The sequence below is a fragment of the Myotis davidii genome, unplaced genomic scaffold, assembly GCF_000327345.1.
Source record: "Myotis davidii unplaced genomic scaffold, ASM32734v1 scaffold571, whole genome shotgun sequence".
Taxonomy (NCBI): Eukaryota; Metazoa; Chordata; class Mammalia; order Chiroptera; family Vespertilionidae; genus Myotis; species Myotis davidii.
Genome location: NW_006283136.1, coordinates 588,358 through 598,787, shown reverse-complemented (window position 1 = coordinate 598,787; position 10,430 = coordinate 588,358). Strand labels below are relative to the sequence as shown.

The following is a 10,430-nucleotide window of genomic DNA, read 5'->3' as shown; positions in this document are numbered from 1 at the left end:
AGGTGTTTAGAAAAGGCAACTTGTTACAAATTCGAAAGGCACACTCAGGGCTTTCCCTAAGCTCCTCTGCTCTGGTCAAAGCAGGACCAAATCTAAGGAGCGCAGGAGGTTGATGTGGTATCAAAATCTAACCTCTGCAGCCATGGCTGCCGGTCGCCATCTTGGTTGTCAGTTAATTTGCATATCTCGCTTATTAGCCAATGGAAAGGGTAGCGGTCGTACGCCAATTACCATGTTTCTCTTTTATTAGTGTAGATATTACACTTTTATTATTATAGACATGGTAAATAGTATTGCTGTGTAAAGCAGTGCTTCTCAAACTTTACTGTGCTTAAATTCGTATCACCTGGGGATCTTATGTGAAAATACAGATTCTGATTTAGTAATTCTGGAGTATCTGAGATTCTTTGTTTCTAACCTAATTCCAGGTAATACCTATGCTGTTGTTCCAGGACTGCACTTTGAATAACAAGGATATAAAAATTAGTCTGATGATTTTTTCAAATGTTTTGAAATCTTGAAATATACATACATAGGTATATAATGTAAATACTATAGAAACTATATAAAACAGTATTTTTTATATATGTAAAACATACAAATTTTAGAAGCACTTTGTTATACAGCATGTTTTTGGATTTTTATACTAGTCCTATAAGGTAGGTAGGACAAGTGGTATTATTCCCATTTTAGAGATCATAATACCAAAGCCCATATGGCAAAGGGGACTTGCTTCATATCACAGTTAGAAGAGGCAGAATCCAGATTAGAACCCATATGTTTTTATTCTTAGTTCAGTGCTCTTGTGCTCCACTATATTTCTGGATCCATGTTGGGGGAGCACATGCCACTTGGAAATTTTCTGAGGAACACTAACAAGCTTCCAGGCAAGTGTTTTTAAGAATTAATGTTACGATTTTTAATAAGGATATTATTTTTAAAACTTTACTTTTTAGTTAAAAATAAATGTCTGGGATTATTATTGTTATACTAGAGGCCTGTTGCATGAAATTTCATGCATTGGGCAGATCCCTCAGCCTGGCCTGTGCCCTCTCGAAGTGGGACCCCTTGCTCCTTACTGCCTGCCTGCAGTGGAAGCGAGAGAGGTTCTTGCCACCACAGGTGCACTTGCCAGACATGAGCCTGGCTTCTGGCCAAGCAGTGCTCCCCCTGTGGGAGCGTACTGACCACCAGGGGGAAGCTCCTGCATTGAGCGTCTGCCCCCTGGTGGTCAGTACACGTCATAAACGACCAGTCATTTTGCCGGTCGGTCGATTTGCATATTAGGGTTTTATTATATAGGATAATTCCTGAGGTATTATATTTTTTTTAAGCACTCTTTAAAACAGTTCTTAAACCTTTAAGGTAGGCAACAGAAGATACTATTTTGATTTTCTGGTAGATTTATGAGAGAATATATAAAAGGCAAGGTTTTTTTTTTTAAAGAATCACAGAGTAGTATAATAGGGCATCTATTCTCTTTGGGTAGAACTGCATGTAAATCACATGAAATTTTTTTGGGGGGTGAGGAGAGCCTTACAATTTAAAGTATCTAAACAGTCCACTGACAGAATTTTTGTTAATGACTTTGCTTTTATGAGTAGGTTTTTTTCTTTTATATCATTTAGTTGGAGTTGGAAGACTGGTAGAATTCTAAAACCAAAAGATTCATATCCAAAACTAGTTATTAAAGTATTGACATTTTACTCTCAAAGGGCTACTTAAAGGCACTGTGGAAACTTTGAATTTTATGAAAATTTCATCTTCTATCCAAAAAGAAGTTCCATAGTTATTTTTATATTTTCCTAATTTAAGATCTTAATTCCTTATAAATGTACTCTCCAAAATTCTTAAGCTATTATCTATCATTTTCACTTTAGAATTATGAGGAGTTAGCATAGAGCAGAGAGCCTGAGAGGTGTTAGAATGGTTGTTATTGAAGGTGGTGGCATTGAAGGACTAGTGGAGGGGAGAGGTTGCCCAAGACTAGTTTAGTGATTTCATAACTTTGTGCAGGGCAAGTTTCACCTTTAATATTGTAAATCATGCCAGCAACAGGTTAAACGAGCTTGATGACTTAGCTTATATTTATTTTGCTTATAATGTATGCCACTCTTCCTCATGAACATTGCTTCAATGAGGGGCATTGCTTTACTGGGTCCAATTACTTGTCCGTTGTGGTAGGCATTTGGGCATTGACATCATAGAGCAGTGATGGCGAACCTATGATACGTGTGTCAGAGGTGACACGCGAACTCATTTTTTTGGTTGATTTTTCTTTGTTGAATGGCATTTAAATATATAAAATAAATATCAACACCAAAACCGGTTTGGCTCAGTGGATAGAGCGTCGGCTTGCGGACTGAAAGGTCCCAGGTTCGATTCCTGTCAAGGGCATGTACCTATCAATGATTCTCTCTCATCATTGATTTTTATACCTCTTCCTCTCTGAAATCAATTTTTAAAAATAAATAAATAAAATAAATATAAAAAATATAAGTCTTTGTTTTACTATGGTTGCAAATATCAAAAAATTTCTATATGTGACATGGCAGCAGAGTTAATTTAGGGTTTTTCAAATGCTGACATGCTGAGCTCAAAAGGTTTGCCATCACTGTCATAGAGCATCACAGTTGCCATCTAGACAATTTCTGTTTCTGCTGCATTTTCTCACTGGAATACTTGCTCCCTGTTTGTTAAATAGATACCCTTTAAATCACAGTTCAGGTGCCTGGCTAGTGTGGTTCAGTAGTTGAGCATCAAACCATACACCAAGAGGTGGTTGATTTGCTTGGGTTGCAGGCTTGATCCCTATTGGGGGTCTGCAGGACATAGCCAGTTGATGTTTCTCTCTCTTCTTCTCCCTTCCTTTCTCTCTAAAATATATATATATATATATATTTATACAATTTAAAATAGGCCATTTCGGCTTCACTGGGGCTGTTTCGACCTCACTGGGGTCATTTTGACCTCATCGGGGCCGTTTTAACATCACTGGAGCCATCCTGACCTCACCGGGGCCGTCCTGGCCTCACTGGGGCCGTTTCAACCTCACCGGGGCCGTCCCGACCTCACGGGGGCCATTTCAATCTCACCGGGGTCGTCCCGACCTCACCGGGGCCGTTGCAACCTAACCGGGACTGTCCCGACCTCACCGGGGCCGTTTCAACCTCACCGGGGCCGTCCTGACCTCATAGGGGCAGTTTCAACCTCACCGAGGTCGTTTCAATCTCACCGGGGCCATTTCAACCTCACTGGGGCTGTCCCGACCTCATGGGGGCTGTTTCAGTCTCTAGTATTGCATTGCTACTTGCACAAAATTCCATTTAAATTATTATAATATTGTAATTTTTGTTTATTAGCAGTTACGAAACAAAGCCTTGAACAAGGCTACCTACATTTGAATCTGGTTGTACCACTTACTAAGCTGTGCAGTCTTGGGCAAGTTCCTCAGCCTTCCTATGCTTCAGTTTCTTCATCTCCAAAATAGGGAAAATAAGAGTTTCTATCTGTCTTATAAGGTTACTAGAGGCCCGATGCATGAAATTTGTGCAAGGGGCTTGGCCCTTGCAGCCGTGGTAGCTGCCTCGGCCCTCACAGCTAGTTCCGGCTCGGTCCAGAAGATCATTTGGCTGTCTGGTCTAATTAGCATATTATGCTTTTATTATTGTAGATTATGAGAATAAGATATGTTAAGTGCTTAGCACAGTTCTTGGCACATAGTAATGTTAATGATAATGGTGTTCAACAGATTATTAGCTCCTTGAAAACAGGCTGTCTTTAGGGAAAAATAACCCTCTTATTTCTTGTGCACTTAAGGTACCAAGTTCTAAGTTTTACTTATCTCTGACCTTCACAGCAATGTTGCAGAGTTGTTATTACACTGAATTTGCACATAAAAAAAGTGAGAGTTAGAGAGGATCTTCCGTACTCAAGGGTAGTCAGCAATAATTTATTTGTATTTCCATTATCTGGCAAGTGCCCATGACATAGTTTTCACTTTAGTAAAAAAACAACAACACAGTTTAATGAATTGGAACTACTGGCTTGATAATTTTGACTAATTTGACATTTACTCTTAGGTAAAATTCTTCCCTCCTTCTAGGCTTATATTATTCAGTTCTATCTCAGTCATAGCTGTCATCTAATATGGATTTGACAACTGGCTAAGTATCTCATCACCAAGTTAGTCTTTCTTCTGAGTAGCGGCAGTGTATATATGGTTCAGCTATATGACAATTTCATTTTCTCTCCAACTCCTGTAATAGTGACCTCTATTCTAATATTGATACCTATTTTCAGGGCCATGTTCTATGCCTCACCAATCAAAATTCTAATCTCTTGAGATTTGGAATGCTGATATCTTACTTTCTAACTTGAATCTCCCGTTCTTCCAGTTACAATCTTTACTCATATTGCTTCTGTTCTTCAAGCTCATCTAGACTCCTGGTCTTTTAATCTATCTACTTCTGGTATTTCAGAGTTCTTTTAAATTCACTTTCCTTTGAATGCATCCTTTTTTTGGTAATTATTTTTTTGAGATAAAATTCACTTAACATAAAATACACCATTTTAAAATGCACAATTTAGTAGTTTTTAGTATATTCACAGTGTTGTGTAATCACAATTCTAGAACTATCTAATTCTAGAACATTTTCTTCACCCCAAAAGGAAATTCTGTACCTTTAGCAGTCACTCCTACCCTCTCCCAACATCCTCTGGCAACCACTATTCTACTTTCTGTCTCTGGATGTCCCTATTCTGAACATTTCATGTAAACAGAATCATATAATATTTGGCCCTTTGTGACTGACTTCTTTCATGTAGCATAATGTTTTTAAGGTTTGTCAGTTCATGTTTCAGTGTGTTCCAACATTTCTTTTTTATGGCTGAATAAAATGCCATTGTATGAATATACCACATTTTGTTTGTCCATTTGTTGATAGTGATGTGTTGTTTCTACTTTTTGGATGAATAATACTGCTGTGAAACCTTTCAGGCTACTCTTAGTTTTATTACAATATTATTTCTCTTCTGGAGACCTTCACTTCCCTTCCATAGCAACTACTTTATAGAATTCTCACTTTATTAGTCCAACCATCTATACTCTTTATCCCATATCTGGGCTATAAAAATCCCTACAGGAGAAGTTATACAACTGTTTGGTGAAACCAGTCAGCAGAGCTACATATTCCTGGAATTCTTGATGCAAATGATTTTTTACAAGAATCATTCAGGTTTATTTTATTACCTTTAGCAGCTCTTATACTTCTGTTTTCTCAAAGACTTACCACTTTGTTCTTTTTAGTAATGACTAAGACTCTTCCTTTCTTTTGGTGGGAAAACCTTTATTTCCTGCCCCTGATCTAGAAATTTAACAGAACCTGCCATTATCTTTTGTTTTTCCTCCCATTCAAGTGGTAAAAGTATCCCTTTTCTTATGCAGTCCCAGACTCTAACTCCTCAGGGCTTTGCTTTAGCTACCTTTCTCCTTTCCCTTCTCTACTACCTGTTTATTTTAAGTAGATAAAATAAATTTCTCTTGATTAAAAACAAAAGAAAACCTCACTTTTGACAAGGAAATGCAAGTCTTTGTTGAGTTATTACCATGTGCCAGTAGCAGATTGGGCTAAGATCTTTAAGGGTGTTATCTTGATTCTTTTATAATAACCTTATTTGGTTTGGTACCATTGTTACCAAATCATACAGAAGACACTGAGGCTTGTTGAGGTCAGTCAGGATTACTTTGATGGTTAAGTATGGCAGCAGGATTTGAATCTAAGCTGCCTGAGTCCAGAGCTGCTATCTATAACAAGACTATGTATATGTATATATGTATATGTGTATGTATATGTATATATACGTACAGTGGGGCCTTGACTTACGAGTGTCTCTACTAACGAGTTTTTCGAGATACGAGCTGTCTCTCGGCCGATTTTTTGCTTTGAGTTGTGAGCTAAAATTCGGGTTACGAGCCAGCTTCAGATACCCCACCGCTAGTTGGCGCAGTGAATGTCACAGTGAATGCCACAACATCAGCCCAACATCACATGTCTCACTTGTTCACAATTGATTTGACATACGAGTAATTTGAGTTACGAGCTCCGTCACGGAATGAATTAAACTCGTAAGTCAGGGCCCCACTGTATATGCATATATATGTGTGTGTGTATATGTGTATGTATCTACACTAACAAAAGAGAAAGATGCAAATTGACCATACCTTTGTGACATCCACCAGCCAATCAGGAGTGAGCATGCAAATTAACTGAACAAAGATGACATGTTACTTTACATACACAGGTGCCGAGTGGCCGCTCCAGGCCTCTGGGCAGTGTGGGAAGGCAGAAAGGTGGCTCTGGGCCTGAACGAAGATAAAAAGGCGGCTCTGGGCTGGAGTGAAGGCGGTGCCAGCAGCCAGGGGAAGGAAGGCTCATTCTTGCACGAATCTCCGTGCATCGGGGCTCTAGTGTTTGTGTGTGTGTGTGTGTGTGTGTGTATCAAAGAGTTGACATAAAACGTATAACATTATGTTAGTTTTGGGTGCACAGCATAATGATTCAACATTTATTTACCTTACAGTGATTACCACAGTAATTCTAGAAACCATCTGTTGCTCTATATTATTAAGACATTATTGACTCTATGCTATATATTACATCCCCTTGTCTTATTTCATAACTAGAAGTTTATACTTCTTAATCCCCTGCCTCTTTTTTGCCTAATTCCCCACCCCATTCCCCTTTGCTGTCAGTTTGTTCTCAGTATATATGAGTTTGTATTTTGTTTATTTCATTTATTTTATTTTTTAGTAATTGTCTTATTCTTTCTGACTTATTTTACTTAATAAAATACTTTCTAGGTTTATCCATGTTGTCTCATATGGCAAGATTTCATTTTTTTATGGCTTAGTAATATTCCACTGTATGTATGTATCATATCTTCTTTATCCATTCATCTATTGGATGCTTCCATATCTTGGCTCTTGAAACAATGCTGTGATGAACATAGGGGTTCATGTATCTTTTACAATTACTTTTTGTTTTCCCAAAGTATTTATCTGAATCACTGGGTCATTCAGTAGTTCTATTTTTAAATTTTTGAGAAATCTCTAGACTGTTTTTCATAGTGGCTGTGCTAATTTGCAGTCCTACCAACAGTGCACAGGGTTTCCCTTTTCCCCTCATCTTCTCTATCACTTCTTATTTGTTGTCTTTAATAATAGTCATTCTGACAGATGTGAGGTCACATCTCATATGGTTTTGATTCACACTACATATTAATATGTCAGAAGCTCTCAAAAGTTTAGTAATAAACTGTTTCACTTTCTAAACTGAGTTTTCCAGGTTTATTTGATCACGGAATCCTTCCTGTGGAATATACTATAGACTACATATTAGGAAACATTGATCTATTATATATCTTCTTTATATGCATTTCATAAATCACTGTAATATCACTACAGCCCTCCTACTCCCAGTCAATTTCTCTTAAAACTATTCTTGCCAGGGATGCTGGTGACTTTTTGTCACCAAATTCAATATCTATATCTATCTATATATCTATATCTATATCTATATCTATTTAAATACATTTTTACTGATTTGGGAGAGGGAGAGAGAGATAGAAATATCAATGATGAGAGAGAATCATTGATTGGCTGCCTCCTGCACGGCCCCCACTAGGGATCGAGCCTACAACCCAGGCATGCGCCCTTGACCGGAATTGGACCCGGGACCCTTCAGTCCGAAAGCCGACACTCTATCCACTGAGCTAAACTGACCAGGGCCTCAATAGATATTTTTAGAGTCTTTCTAAAATGTGACTTTTATGGATTTTCAACTTACTCACCATCCGTCTTTTGATATTTTAGTCTTTCTTGACTTTGGTAAAATTATTCTCTTGTTTTTCCTCCTATGTTTCCCTCTTCTTCTTTAGTGTCCTTTATGGGGTCTTGACTCTGCATGCTCTGCCCTCCACTTTTTGTCTAGGATATAGCACTGTAGCACTGACATTGTATTTGCTGATGACTCCTGTGCCTGTATCTATAACACACTCTTATATTTTGAGCTTCAAACATCTGTTTTCACTGGTATTTGATAGACTTCCCATTTGGCTTATTTCATAAGCTCATCTAGCTCAGCCCACTTCACAGGCTCAACACTGTTAACACAGAGTCTCTCCTGGCCAGTGTGAAACTGAGTTTTGTAGCAGATGTAGCCCTCAGCAAGCAGAGCTCAGGCTGAATTTCAGTCCCTACTTTTCCCCCTTCTTAGGACATAATCTGCATAACTGTATACCATACTCGACTGTAATTTTTGAATTTGTTTCCCCTCTCCCTACCTTACTGCTTTCATTCAGTCTCTGTGATCAAATAAGTCTGGAAAACTCAGTTTAAAAGGTTAAACAGATTTCTTTATTACTAAGCTTTTAAGAGCTTTTGATATATTAATGTGTGGTGCGAATCCTAGAAAGGAGTTATAATATGCAGCATTTCTCAAAAACATTATCCTGAATTATGATAATATCCTGGGGAAAAAACAAATAATATCTTTATCTTTATTCTTTATATTTCCCTACCTTTAGTTTTTCCCCTTTTAGGTTATCCTTCTAAAATGGAACTCTGGGCAACACACCCAATTAATGCCATTAATTGTTTCCTATTTCCTTCATATAAAGTGTGAACACCCTTAGCATTGCACATAGGCTTTTCCTGATCTGGCTCTTGTATACATTTCCATGCTGCGCTAAGGTACTTCTTGTTAGCCCTGTCCTCTTAAACTTCTGGGCTTTAGCTCATGCTCTTCATAAAGTAGTATCTTCCCATTGCCCATATCTGATTGGCTTGTTCCTACTGGTCTTCAGGACTTCTGTCAAGTGTTACCTTTTCCAGGAATCCTTCCTAATCCCCTCAGTCCTAGTTAAATGTTCTTCCTTTGTTCCCTCATGCATGGTTTTGTCATGTGTAGCAGTTGTGTTTGTGCTGTATAAAATTTATCTAGTCTACTAGTTAGAATGAGAGCTCCTGGGAGCAGAGATGATATTTTCAATTTCTTTTCTTCAAGGCTGTAGTGCAACAATTTTAAATTAGACTCCTTTAGGTCTTTTCTGAAAATATTCTGGCTCTTTATCCTCCTTAGTACCCTTCCCTCCTTCATCTATGGTTCCACATTTATCTTCTCCCCCGCAGATTGATTGATTTTTTCTAAATATATTTTTATTGATTTCAGAGAGGAAGGGAGAGGGAGAGAGAGATAGAAACATCAATGATGAGAGAGAATCACTGATCAGCTACCTCCTGCATGCCGCCCACTGGGGATCAAGCCCACAATCCGGGCACGTAACTTAGCTGGAATTGAACCTGGGACCCTTCGGTCCGAAGGCCGATGCGCTATCCACTGAGCCAAACCAGCTAGGGCCACATTTATCTTTTTTATATTTATCATTCGCCCAAGATTTTGTTGGTTTAAAGAAAATGTTCTGTGTCTGAATGGAAGACATAAAGAGGCAAGGAATGGAAAAAGAGAGAGAGGGAGGGCGGGAAGAAGGAAAGAAAAAGAGAAGAAAGAAAGGACTCCTGGTCCCCTTGCAGGAAGTGGGAGGGAGCGAAGGGGTGGGGAGGGGAAGGGAAGGAAAGAAGGGAAAAGAAAAAGAAAAAGAAAAGTAGGTTCAGTCCTAAATCTTACACAATGGCCAGAACAGTAGGCATTGGAGAAATATAATCAATTCAGACATCTGCTTAGACAGACTGATACTGAAATGACCGTCAGTACTAACCCACCATACCAGTTTGCTTCCCTTTCTTCCAACATACCACAGTTTTTATTTTTATTTTGAGTAACTTTTATCATACTGCTTGCTCTGCCTGAAGTTTCCTTTTCTTTTTCTTCCTCTGAAGAGGTGTCTTAATAAACTTTTTAAACATTTACTTTATTTAACCTTTACAAACTCTTTTTTCCCTTTTTATTTATTATTTAAAGTATTACATATGACTCCTCTTTCCCCCGTTAACCTTTCCCTGGTCATTCCCTCAGAGAGGAAGGGAGAGGGAGAGAGAGATAGAAACATCAATGATGAGAGAGAATCACTGATCAGCTACCTCCTGCATGCCGCCCACTGGGGATCAAGCCCACAATCCGGGCACGTAACTTAGCTGGAATTGAACCTGGGACCCTTCAGTCCGAAGGCCGATGCGCTATCCACTGAGCCAAACCAGCTAGGGCCACATTTATCTTTTTTATATTTATCATTCGCCCAAGATTTTGTTGGTTTAAAGAAAATGTTCTGTGTCTGAATGGAAGACATAAAGAGGCAAGGAATGGAAAAAGAGAGAGAGGGAGGGCGGGAAGAAGGAAAGAAAAAGAGAAGAAAGAATGGAAGGAGAAGAAGGAGAGGAAGGAAAGAAGGGGAAGGTGAGGGCGGAGGGGGAA

General features: G+C 38.7%; 1 protein-coding gene across 1 annotated transcript in view; it reads left to right on the top strand.

Annotated features, from left to right (window-relative positions):
- The window catches only part of ACAP2 (ArfGAP with coiled-coil, ankyrin repeat and PH domains 2), a 91,431-nt gene that overhangs the window by 6,809 nt on the left and 74,192 nt on the right, over window positions 1–10,430 (top strand). The gene's annotated exons all lie outside the window — the stretch shown is intronic.